The sequence below is a fragment of the Elephas maximus genome, chromosome 2, assembly GCF_024166365.1.
Source record: "Elephas maximus indicus isolate mEleMax1 chromosome 2, mEleMax1 primary haplotype, whole genome shotgun sequence".
Taxonomy (NCBI): Eukaryota; Metazoa; Chordata; class Mammalia; order Proboscidea; family Elephantidae; genus Elephas; species Elephas maximus.
The window spans coordinates 53,457,253-53,471,025 of NC_064820.1; the positions used below are offsets into that span (position 1 = coordinate 53,457,253).

General features: G+C 38.7%; 1 non-coding gene across 1 annotated transcript; it reads right to left on the reverse strand.

Annotated features, from left to right (window-relative positions):
* Positions 1-711: 711 nt before the first annotated feature.
* Positions 712-782, reverse strand: TRNAE-UUC (transfer RNA glutamic acid (anticodon UUC)). Its single transcript has one exon. It is a non-coding gene; the product is annotated as a tRNA-Glu (tRNA).
* Between the last annotated feature and the right edge of the window lie 12,991 nt (positions 783-13,773).

Consider the following 13,773-nt stretch of genomic DNA (forward strand, 5'->3'; position numbering starts at 1 on the left):
GTTCCTTGCTAAAATAGCACCTTATACTTGGAGAAAGCAACTGTAGAAATGTGGAGAACAAATATTCGTAAATAATACTGGAGTAAATGATATAACTAGAGAAACTTACCAAAATTATTTTTCCATAAATGAGTCCCCCTCGCTCTTTGTCACAGTGCCCAGATTTCTCTATTACAGATTCATATCTTTTAGAGTTTGAAAGTTTTTTGTTTTTTTGTTTTTTTGCTCCTGAATACCTTATTGAAATGTAAATTCCTCTTGGAAGAGGTGAAATAGTAAACATTACCAGTAGAAACAGAAGTCTGTGGAAACCCTGGTGGTGTAGTGGTTAAGAGCTACAGCTGCCTGCCAAAATGTTGGCAGAGGTTCGAATCCACCAGCCTTTCCTTGGAAACTGTATGAAGTAGTTCTAGTCTGTCCTGTAGTGTTTCTATGAGTTGGAATTGACAGCAACAGGTTTGGTTTTGGTTTTGGTGGATTAGGAAGCAGAAAAGAGAAGGCAATGTCAGAATAGGATAGTCTATACTGTTGCTGTTGTTAGCTGCCCTGGAGTCAGGCCCAACTCATGGTGACCTCATGCAAAATGAAAGAAAATGTTGCCCTGGTCGGTTGTGGATTGGATCGTGGTGATCCTGAAAGCTCGGCTGAAACCTGTTCAGCATCATAGAAACAGTCAAGTCTGTACTGACAGATAGTGACTGTGCATGAGGGTACATTGGCTAGGAATTGAACTCAGGTCTCCTGCGTGAAAGGCAAGAGTTCTACCACTGAACCACCAATGCCCCCCCATCAGTCTATATTGCAGGAGCATATATAGCCTGAAATATCAATGGCTTTACACAAGACTTATTTCTCACTCACAGTTTCTGCCAAAGGATGTGGCTTATATCACCTCTACAATATCCCCTTGATCAGAACTCAGTCTCATAGTCCCACTTATTACAGAGGATGCTGGGAAATAGATTCCTATGTGCCCAGGCATAGAAAATAAAATAATGAACACACAACATTGTCTATTGCATAGCAGAGTTTTCATCAGTGGTGAGAGGGACACTGAAAGTGAGTTGGGAAATACTACTAATATGAATTTAACCAATTTCAGGAAACATCTAGGATGGCCTGCCTTATATAAAAATGTAAAATTTAGAAATTACAGCAACCACATTCCACATATACCTTCTCCCAGTGTTGCTTTCTGTCATCAGCATGGGTGTTGACTGCTGTTTTGATTGCTCCGTCTTGTTAACTCTCAAAGCTTATCCTCAAAAAAAGATTTAATCTTTTCTACTAAGTCATAGGGAATTCACTGTTAGTAACATGACCATGCATACTTTCCTATCTTGTTCACATCTCTAAGAAGTTAATAGATTGGATTATGTTTTGTTCATTTTTTCAAGTAATGTGGACCCAAGAGAATGCTACCTATTTTAATTTTGTACAAAAGGGAAACATTTCATTTACAGATTCTGTATACTCAATGGCACCCTGGTGGCACAGTGGTTAAGAGTTATGGCTACTAACCAAAAGGTGGGCATTTCAAATCTGCCAGCTGCTGCTTGGAAACCCTAATAGGGTAGTTCTACTCTGTCCTACAGGGTTGCTATGAGTCGAAATCGACCCAACAACAATGTCAGTTGCTTTGGATTACTGGGCTGGACTTCCAGGAAAAAGAGATATAAAGGAAAATGAAATGTGAATTGCAATCGAATTGATATTCATTTATTTAAATAATCCTTATGGCTTAGAGATTTTCCAAGTCTTCTTCTCCTGATTTACAATTACAATGAATGTGCCATTGAGCAGTTAAAAGACAGTGAATGAAATTTTGTTTTTGTTTATTTGAAAATCATCTTTATATATCATTTTAGATATCATTTTATCACTAAGTAGAAAGATTTAAGCAAATAACTTCTACTTAGCTCTGGAATATCTTTTCATCAGGATAAGGTGATAAAAAAATGAATTCTTTACAGACACTTCAAAAGGTTTTACCATTCTTTTACACAAAACACTGTTTTGCATCATCTTATGTAATAAGAATTGATAGCTCAATTCAGTAAGATATTTACAGTAATTACTCCTGACACTGTCACAAAAATCTAAGTGCTCAACAAATATTTCACAAATATAATGAAGATGGTTATACATGTGACGCCTCATTGTATTTCTTTGCAGGTGTAGCAGAATGCCTGATGATTCCAGTAACTGTAGAAGTCAATTGGCAGGTGATAAATTATTTTCACAAAATGGTTGAATCAATATCAGCCTCAGAGTAAAAAAACAGTGTTGGCCTTATTATTAGTAGAGCAACACTGATTGTTTCTGAAGTCATTGCTTTCTAAGTATGAGAGTTAAATAAATCATGGGGTTATTAAGGCCTGGAGAGAATGGCCCCCAAATAAGAAGGTGAGTTTCCTGTACATTATGAATGAAAACCAAAGCTAAAACCACCACCACCACGGCAACATCCATCTTCTAATTTCTTATAATCACATGCATTTGGTTGTTAAGGATTTGATAGAAATAGTGTTTTATACCTTGTCATTTAGATGGAAAATTCTGGTCACGTTGAGTATTTCTTTCAGGATGCATGGCTTTGATGACTTTGATCCCTGTTCTCTTTCTTTTTGTCTTGGTGGTCATAATGCAATAATTTGTAAGAATAGGGAGATGATGAGGCTGAATAGAACAGCTGTGTGATTGATCATTGCAGTGGTCAGAATCCAGAGGGCCGAATCAGCTAACTGGGGTGAGGATTAGCTCAGGGAAACTGCTGGTTGATGAGCACTGCCTCTTCTGAGCTCCAACACAACATGACTCGTCCTTCAACCAATGCATCTGAAATATGAGATTGTGGGACGAACTTGACTCAAAGTGAGGGTGCTTTCCCGAAGGAAAGGAAAAATTAGAGAGTGAGAAAAAAAGGCTTGATTATAAGCACTATGATTAGGACCATGATGACTACAGTTCAAGTCAAAGCATAAAAGTCTTTTGGTTGTGTTTTCTTTTTTTTTCCCCCCTCGAAACAGGCATCAGTGAACACAGCAGATGCAGGCTTGACTATCCTCAGCGGTGACCTTTGTTCAATCTAAATCTAACCTCCTTATAATCTTAGTCATTCAAATGTTTGGAATAAGATTTTAAGAAGAAAAGAATATATATATATATATGTATATCATGAAAATACTAATACATGTGCTTTCTAAAGGTTATGGGGGTGGGGGGGCAATGTAGTGGTTATATTTCCCAAAACAGTACAAATTTAAAGTTAAGCTGAATAAAGTCTATCTTTTTATTAAGAAGTCAATGCTCAGCATGCAGATCAGACAAGCATTACTTCAGGTAGGAAATCTTTCTTCCAGCTTCATCCCTAAACACTTAACTTCCTCAGTTCATATATACCATACATTTCATAAATGGAGAAGAAGCCTCTCACTCCAATTTAAATCCAACTGGCAAACCTGCAAAGATCATATTTCTTTATTTTCTAATGTTTCTTTCTAATCATTCTTTCCTGGTATGAGCTTTTGTATGTGGGAATCTTAAGGGTAAGGGAGGGGTTTATATTTGGGAGTCATTAAAGGGGAGATGAAAGTAAGCAAACCGAACTTTGGGTTCTTTAATTTTTTTCTAAGTATACAATTTCGTTCCTATTGCTTCAGGAATGAAAAAAATCGATCACATGAAAGCCCATGTGAATAATTTAATTCCCAATAACATGCTTCCTAGATCTGACCAAATTCTAACCTATGTTTGGAATAAATTTATAACATAAGAGAAGTAAACTTGTCTGAAGCATTAGAATACTTTTTGGTGCAGAAAAGGAGTTTTGAAACATCAGTTATTTTTTTTTAACTGGAGAAATGGAATTTTCTGAAATTGATAACAGTGTAGGGCTTGTATATAAATTAATGTCTGTTTCTCGATAATTTTCTAAATGTTATTTATAAGTGGAACTCATAAAAGAGAAGATAGTCTTTATCTTTCCAGATCAATTCCTCAAATTTTCCACTGTTAAGAAGCCATTCCATCTCTGAATTATTCACTGCCACAATAAACATTTATTGTAGATTGATTTGCTGATCTATGTATAGTAAGTACCAGAATCAGTCTTCATGGCAGTGGATCAAAACCTTCCATTTTCATAATACAAAATTCATAAAAACTAAAATAGGCAAATCAAATTTTCCCAAAACATTTGGCTTACTGATAAGGATCTCATCATTTCTAGAGCCTGAAAAGTGGCATATTTTTAATTTAATTAAATGCTAACTTGAACATTTGAATGCACTTTTTCCAAGGCTGCATTTTAATCTATATACCTAAGTAATTCTGAATTCAAACTGGAAATGTGCGCAATAATATAACAATTAGCTCAACAATTACTCTTGATTCTTCATAAATCACTCTTGATACTCACAGTGTTTAGAATGTGGCCCAATAATTCTACACTGGAATATTGAGATAAGATAGTTTGTCCAGATGAAAATAAGCCATTTCTTAGGTGTTAAAATTACCTATTTACTAAGTTTAATAGGAGACTAGAAATTTCATATATCAAAGAGCATAAAGAAGATGTTGAACATGAAGGAAAAAATGTTGGTGAAAAGGCAAGGATAAAGCATCATGATTTTGAATCCATATAACTGAAAAACTCATGTGAAGAAATATATTTATTTTATATGTATATTTACATTGATAAGAATAAATTGATAAATTACCTAGAAATAGACCAAGTCTGAACACAGCAAATAATTTCCCATCAAAATTGCCCAAAAGGGGGAAAAAAAATGAACTGATTCAGGAGGCTGAGGATGCTTTCACTGAGTATTCAAGAATAGGAAGAAATTTTTTCATTCATTCAGTGAATATTTTCTGTGTACCCTCATACTACGTATCAGATACCAGGACTAGAGTGATGAACAAATTGAATAGAATGTCTATACTCTCATGGAATTTCCAGTCTAGCAGAGGAGACAGACCCGAATTGAATTGTAGTTGTTGTTAGGTACCACAGAGTCAGTTCCTACTCATAGCGACCCCATTCACAACAGGAGGAAACAATGCCCAGTCCTACACCATCCTCAAAATTGTTGCTATGTTTGAGCCCATTGTTGCAGCCACTCTGTCAATCTATCTCCTTGAGGGTCTTCCTCTTTTTTTCTGACCCTCTACTTTCCCAAGCATGATGTCCTTCTCCAGGGACTGGGCCCTCCTGATAACATGTCCAAAGTATGTGAGAAGTCTCTCCATCCTCTCTTCCAAGGAGCCCTCTGGCTGTATTTCTTCCAAGACAGACCTGTTTGTTCTTCCGGTAGTCCATGGTATATTCAATATTCTTCACCAATACCATAATTCAAAGACATCGATTCTTTTTTAGGTCTTCTTTATTCATTGTCCAGGTTTCGCATGCATATGAGGCGATTGAAAATATCATGGCTTGGGTCAGGCACACTTCTAGTCCTTAAAGTGACATCTTTGCTTTTTAACACTTTAAAGAGGTCTTTTGTAGCAGATTTCCCCAAAGCAATATGTCATTTGATTTCCTGTGCTGCTTCCATGGGCGCTGACGATGGATACAAGTAAAATGAAATCTTTGATAAGTTCAATATTTTCTGTGTTTATCATGATGTTGCTTATTGGTCCAGTTGTGAGGATTTTTATTGTCTTTACAAATTGAATAGATGTTCTATTAACCCTGGAGTCTCTTGGTGGTGCAAATGGTTAATGCCCTTAGCTGCTAACAAAAAGGTTGATGGTTGGAGTCTACCCAGAGGTGCCTCAGAAGACAGATCTGCTTCTGAAAAATCAGTCATCAAAAACCCTGTGGATCACAGTTCTCTTCTGACATATATGGGATCACAGTGAGTCAGAATCCACTTGACAGGAACTGGAATTACCCTAGTGTTTAGTTTTAGTCTGAAATGTCAGTGAAGAAAGAAATGATTCAGCTAATAACAGAAGGATAAGGAGTTAACCAAGTCAAGGAAAGGGTACAAGTATTCCAGGTAGAGGAAATAGAGGCAAAGGACTAGGGTAGGAGCCAGCATGACCCACTCAAGAAACTCAGAGGAATTACTGGGGCAAAGAGAGAGAAGGAAACAGTGTGAGGTGGGAGAGGTGAACCTTGTATGATCTTATAGGCCTTGTTAAGAACTGTGTTTATTTTTTGTTGCTGTTGTTTTTTTATTCCAAGAACACTCGGTGTTTAAAAGCTTTTATTTATTTATTTTTTTAAGGGAGTACTGTGATCAGACGGGAGCCCCTGGCAGCTTAGTGGTTAAGTGCTATGGCTGTTAACCAAATGGTCAGCAGTTCAAATTCACCAGGCACTCCCTGGAAACTCTATGGGGCAGTTCTACTCTGTCCTATAGGGTTGCTAGGAGTTGGAATCGACTCTGTGGCAACACGTGATTTCAGGAATCCTGGGTGGCACAAGAGGTTTGAAATAACTGCTAACAGAAAGTTTGGTGGTTCAAACCCACCCAGCACCTCTGCAGAAGAAAGTCCTGGGGATTTGCTCCCATAAAGATTACAGCCAAGAGAAAGGATATGAAGAGGCACTTCATTAAAGAAGACATTCAGGTAGCTAACAGGGACATGAGGAAATGCTCACGATCGTTAGCCATTAGAGAACTGCAAATCAAAACTACTATGAGATTCCATCTCACTCCAACAAGGCTGGTATTAATCCAAAAAACACAAAATAATAAATGTTGGAGAAGTTGTGGAGAGACTGGAACACTTATACAGTACTGGTGGGAATGTGAAATGGTACAACCACTTTGGAAATCGATTTGGTGCTTCCTTAAAAAACTAGAAATAGAACTACCATAAGACCCAGCAATCCCACTCCTCAGAATATATCCTAGAGAAATAAGAGCCTTTACATAAACAGATATATGCACACCCATGTTTATTGCAGCACTGTTTACAATAGCAAAAAGATGGAAGCAACCAAGGTGCCCATCAACAGATGAATGGATAAATAAATTACAGTATATTCACACAATGCAATACTATGTACCGATAAAGAACAGTGATGAATCTGTGAAAAATTTCATAACATGGAGGAATCTGGAGGGCATCATGCTGAGTGAAATTAGTCAGTTGCAAAAGGACAAATATTATATAAGACCACTATTATAAGAACTCGAGACATAGTTTAAACAGAGAAGAAAATATATTTTGATGGTTATGAGCGGGGGAGGGAGGGATGGAGGGAGAGAAGTTTTCACTAATTAGATAGTAGATAAGAACTATTTTAGTTGAAGGGAAAGACAACACAATACAGGCAAGGTCAGCACACTGGACTAAACTAAAAGCAAAGAAGTTTCCTAAATAAACTAAATGCTTCGAAGGCCAGCATAGCAGGGGCAAGGGTTTGGGGACCATGGTTTCAGGGTACATCTAAGTCAATTGGGATAATAAAATCTATTAAGAAAACATTCTGCATCCCACTTTGGAGAGTGGCATCTGGGGTCTTAAATGCTAGCAAGCAGCCATCTCAGATGCATCAATGGGTCTTAACTAATTTGGAGCAAAGGAGATTGAGGAGCACCAAAGACACAAGATAATTATGAGCCCAGGAGACAGAAAGGACCACATGAACCAGAGACTACATCAGCCTGAGACCAGAGAGCTAGATGGTGCCTGGCTACAACCGATGACTGCCCTGACAGGGAACACAAGAGAGAACCCTGAGGGAGCAGGAGAGCAGTGGGATGCAGACCCCAAATTCTCATAAAAAGATCAGACTTAATGGTCTGACTGAGACTAGGAGGACCCCGTGATCATGGCTCCCAGACCTTCTGTTGGCCTAAGAAAGGAACCATTCCCAAAGCCAACTCTTCAGACAGGGATTGGACTGGACTATGGAATAGAAAATGATACTGGTGAAGAGTGAGCTACTTGGATCAAGTAGACACATGAGGCTATGTTGGCATCTCCTGTCTGGAGAGGAGATGAAAAGTCAGAGGAGGTCAGAAGCTAGCCAAATGGACACAAAAATAGAGAGTGGAGGGAAGGAGTGTGCTGTTTCATTAGTAGGAGAGCAATTAAGAGTATGTAGCAAGGTGTATATAAATTTTTGTATGAGAGACTGACTCGATTTGTAAACTTTCACTTAAGTCACAATCAAAATCAAAAATAAAAATAAAAAGATTACAGCCAAGAAAACACTATGGAGCAATTCTACTCTGTAACATATGGGGTTTCTATGAGTAAGAAGGAGGACTTAAGTCGACCACAGCTAACAACAATAACAACTATGACCAGAACTGGATTTTGAAAAGATCACTCTGTTGATGCTAAGGTAGAGAATCCGTTGAAGGGGAACAAGAGTAGATATGGGGGATATATTTTGGAGGCTATGGTAAAACATAAGGAGGGAAATGGTGCCCTGGTTGTGCAGTGGTTAAGTGCTCAGCTGCTAACCAGAAAGTTGGCAGTTCAAACCACTAACCACTCTATGGGAGAAAGATGTGGCAGTCTGTTTCATAAAGATTACAGCCTTGGAAACTATGGAGCAGTTCTATCCTGTCCTATAGGGTCATTAAGAGTTGGAATCTACTCAATGACATTGGGTTTGGGTTTTTTTGGCTTTTTTTGGTAATAAGCAAGGAGAGAGATTTTGCCTGCTTAGACTAGGCTGGTGGCAGTAGAAATGGAGAGAAGGGAATAGATTTGAAAAATACTAAGATGTAAATCAATAGATGCCAGTGTTGGGGTGGATATGAGGATGTGGGAGAAGAATTTCAAGAGTGTTCAAAAGTTCTTGAGATTTAGACAGAGGGAACGTTAAGATGAAATTTGAGGGTGTGGATGGGGAGAGTAGAGCATGAATTTGGATACAGGCACCTTGATTTTGATGTGTCTTTTAAGGATCAAAAAGTAAAAACAAAGATTTGTTTATATTCCTCCAGAACTCAGAAGAGTAATCTGAACCAAGGTAAAATGTGTGAATCAACAGTAAACAGGTTGTAGTCAAAGCAGTGGGAATGAATGAAACAGCCTTGGAGCAAAAAGAGGAGAGGGCCAAGTCTTGAGAGACCCTCCATTTAATGGATAGGTAAAAGAGAACAAACTTGCAAAGAAATCTGAAAAGCAGCCAGGCAAGAAAGGGAAAACCTATTATTTACGAGAAACCAAGAGAAAAAGAGTATTAAGAAAAGGCAAAAAGGCAACAATGTCACATGTATCTGAGAGGTCAAGACTGAATAATACCCACTGGGTTTTGTGATATATAGTCCATTCATGACCTAGGGGGAAAAAAAAAGGAAGAGGGAATTCAAGTATCAGATAGGTGGTTGGATGAGAAATTCTAAAGTTCTTCTCATCTGTAAGATTCTTCAAATCTTTATCATTGAAAAACATATTTCTAAATTATTTTTTAATAAGATCCTTATTTTGCCTGTCTTCTCAAAAATGTTTTCTAAATTTGGTACAATATTGATTAGAAAAATTACAGTGCAATTTTATGTAAGAATGTTTATAACTTTCAAAGCCAATGGTCAAAGTGGAAATATTTATTTCTTCTGTTTTAATAAAAACTCTTCAGCTAGGTGCTTCCTGCTTTTCCTCTCCACAAATCACATAACGTTCAAATTGTAATCTCAAGATTTATTTTAAACATCTTTATTCTTTCCTTAATCTGGAAATCAATGGGACATATCAAATTCCAGTCACTGCACTAAATTACAGTTCTTCAGAAGTGAGAGAGATACTTTCCTGGTGATAAATTCATCTAAGTCTGGCAAAATCCTAATAGCCTTTAAGATGTTGTCACAGATTGTTTTCTATTGCTAAATGGCAGTTGGGGGCTATTCTTAGGGAAATAACTGATTCATTGCCTGGTTTGTAATATGGCTCCCACAATGCATTGTGCTATAATTTCCCTGACTGTATAATATATTACCAGCACTGATCTCTATGCAGAAGTTTTTAGATGTAGTTATATCAGTGATGGTCTGATACAAAGCATTATACAAATGCAAAATCTTTCTTAAAACATAATTATCTCTGATCCTCATTTTCAAGCTTCATTCTTCCCCTGTGTTGGATGGATTTTAATTGCAGATCTCTGTAGCTGGCTGAACCCACTCTGAGAATTTCTGGATCTCCAGCTAAACCAGGTGCCCTTATAAATAAATTATTACTTTGTCTTCCCACCATGGACTACTTTAATATCATAACCTGAACTTGCTCTATGAATAGCAAGCAGTTAAAGGGAATTGCATTCTTCCTTCTTCTGCTCCATTGCTAATGGCTCTTAAATATAGTTTGGCTGAGATGACAGAAAAGACCTCTGTGGTGGGCTCCCACTTTTCTCTCGGCTGCTCTCTGGGATTACTCCCATTAGGAGTAGTAGCATCCATCTGTACTCTTAGTAGTTTTTCCACCCACAACTTCTAGAGGAACTCCTTGGCAACCAGTGTGGCAGCAACAGCCTGCTTTTAGTGGTTCTCAAATTAGTCGTCTTCTCTTGGAGTCAGCACCTCTTAGAAGCGAGGTTCAATGACCCTGGCTCCTGGGGCTTTCTGCACTTCTTGTGAGTGGGAACTGTTTAAACCTACAGTGTTTGCTGCTTTTGGCTCATCACCATTAGCCACTCTTAGAGCCAGCCTGTGGAGGGTCTCTAGCATTCCTTGCTCCCTCTTTGGCATTCTTAGCTAAATCCCTAACCAGTAGGTAATGCAGAATCACTCCGAAGTTATATCTGGTTGTTAGACAAAAAGGTCCTTTCTAAACATGTGGAATGGTCTTGAAGGCTACATTCTTGCAAAAATAGCCCTTTAAAATTATTCATTTAAAATTATCTTAGAGTTAGGAAGAACAAAGTCGTTAACACGTGCTATGTAGCCACTCTCTTGATTTTTTCTATCTATTGTATTTATCTGTGCCCTAAAATTAATTTATTAAGAGTAAGTTGTTTAATTATTCTTGTTCTCTCCTTGAGGGTAGACTCCTTCCCAACTTCTAGGTAGCGACCCAATGCAGTATAGAGCAAACTTGGATACTTTCTTTTAAAAAAAAAAAAGCCCCTAATAATACACAACACGGTTTAGCAATAAAAGAAGCCATGGTGGCACAGTGGTTAAGAGCTCAGCTGCTAACCAAAGGGTCAACCCATGGTTCAAACCCACCAAAAGCTTTGTGGGAGAAAGATGTGGCAGTCTGCTTCTGTAAAGATGACAGCCTTGGAAATCCTATGGGACAGTTCTAATCAGTCCTATAAGGTTGTTATGAGTTGGTGATGGGTTTGTTTTGGTTTGGTTTGGCTTAGCAATAGGTCTGGTGATCTCATACTCTACAAAAAAGAAAATACAGCAGGTTAGCTATAGTCATGAGACCTGAAATTGGAATAACCTGCACTAAATTCCTGCCTCTCCCACTTACTGATCGTATAACCTGGGCAAGTGACTTTACCTTCCCAGATTTCATTATCTTTGTCTGTAAAATGAGGATGATAATAATACCTACTGTCATGGATTGCATTATGTTCCCCTCCCCCCCCCAAATGTGTGTATCAATTTGGCTGGGCCATGATTTCTGGTATTGTGTGGTTGTCCCCCATTTTGTGATTGTAATTTTATGTTAAAGAGGTTTAAAAAAAAGAGGATTAGGGTGGGATTATAACACCCTTATCCAGGTCACATACCTGATCCAATGTAAAGGGAGTTTCCCTGGGGTGTGGCCTGCACTACCTTTTATCTCTCAAGAGATAAAAAGGAAAGGGAAGCAAGCAGAGAGTTGGGGACCTCATACTACCAAGAAAGAAGCACTGGGAGCAAAGCATGTCCTTTAGGCCTGGGGATCCTGCACAGAGAAGATCCTAGTCCAGGGGGAGATCGGCGAGAAAGAGCTTCCTCTAGAGTCAACAAAGAGAGAAACCCTTCCTCTGGAGCTGAAGCCCTAAATCTGGACTTCTAGCCTATTAGTCTGGAAGAAAATAAATTTCTCTTTTTTAAAACCATCCACTTGTGGCATTTCTGTTGTATCAGCACTAGATGACTAAAACACCTATGTACATGGATATTATGGGAGCCTGACCCACAGTAAGCAGTCCGTAAGTTTTAATTTGGCTCCAAGTTTTCCCACGCTACTCTTAGATGCACAGAAAATAGAATTTTTTTCTTTTCTAAAATTGTTCCTGAGCTGTAAAATGAACCTAATGAACCAATCTGGTAGCTTTAGTTCAATGCCGTTTCTTTAGTAATGTTTGGTGTGCTAGGCTGAGTAATGCGACCCCCCCCCCTCCCCATAGCCACATCCTATTCCCTGTAAACTGTGCCTATTACCTTATATGGCAAAAAAAAAAAAAAAAAAAAAGACTTTACAGATGTGATTAAATTAAGGAACTTGAGAGGGAGAGGTTATCCTAGATTATATGGGGGGACTCTAAATGTCATTACATGTATCCATATAAGAGAGAGGCAGAGGGCAATTTCACACACACACACACACACACAAGCACACATACCATACACACAAATAGTATACACACACACGCGTGCATGCTCGTGCACCGGAGAAGGCAACGTGAAAGTGGAAACAGAGATTGCAGTGACACAGCTACAACTCAAGGAATGCTGACAGCCACCAGAAGCTGAAAGAAACAAGGAATAAGGTCTCTCCTAGAACCTCCTGAGGGAGCATGGCCCTACCAACACCTTGATTCTAGCAAAATGAAACTGATTTTGGACTTCTGGCCTTCAGAGCTGAAAGAGAATAAATTTCTTTTGTTGTAAGCTACCAGGTTTGTGGTAAGTTGTTACAGTAGTGACAGAAAATTAATACCCTTGGTCTCCTTAGAAAAAAGTAATCAATGTCAGATTTCTATTCCCCATCCCTTGCATCCCTCAAGGTGATTTTAGGATACATGAAGGGTAGATGAAACTTACTGTGTCCTCATTACAGCAGAGAAGTGAGGGTCCAAAGGCCCAGGTGACACCCTTGTACTCTTTGCTGGTTTCCATGAAGATGGCATGTGACTTTCTATACCCTGCCTCTCCTGCTCGCACCCTAGCTCAGTTCTGGACTTGTGGGGCTTGTTGACTAGTGTTTCTCTTGGTTTGAAGATTGTCCTGTGGAGCATTCTAAATGACCCAGCTTTTCCTTGGATCTTGATGTTACTCAGGAATTCTCCTCCTTCTCTCCCAAATTACCTCTGGGCTGAAACCTTAAGAAGTAATATCAGAACCTGCATGTCTTCCTTCTCCTGTTATTTCCCAAGGTCAGAAAGGACAGCCTCCACTTGTACTGTCTCTACATCCTGTCCTCCTTGCTCACAACTTCAGCCTATGACTAAAATTTAAAGGTGGATTGAATACAGATATAGAAATGAGGTTTACTTATTAACAAGGGAGCTTGGGTTGAGAGCCATTTCAAAATACTATATACCTGTTCCATTTCCTTTGTATTAAATTTTATACCCTCTGTCTTTCCCATAGCCACTTTCCAAGAAAGCAAATGTTAGCTTTCTGAACCAAGTTTATTTCTCCTTTCACTCCCAGGTCCTCCAAATTCAACCAGAAAACCCTGGACATCAAGAGGCAAGTCCTGGCCCCCACCCCTGGGAGTTGCTACACCCCAGGGACTTGATTTCCTTCCAGCACTGAGTCCATTCCTTTTCCAGCTAAACAAGTGTAGAATCAAGGAGAAATCTTTAGTGGGTTAACCAAAAAACCAAATCCACTACTGTCCAGTTGATTCCAACTCGTAGTGACTCTGTAGGACAGAGTAAAACTGCCCCATGGCATTTCCAAGGGCATA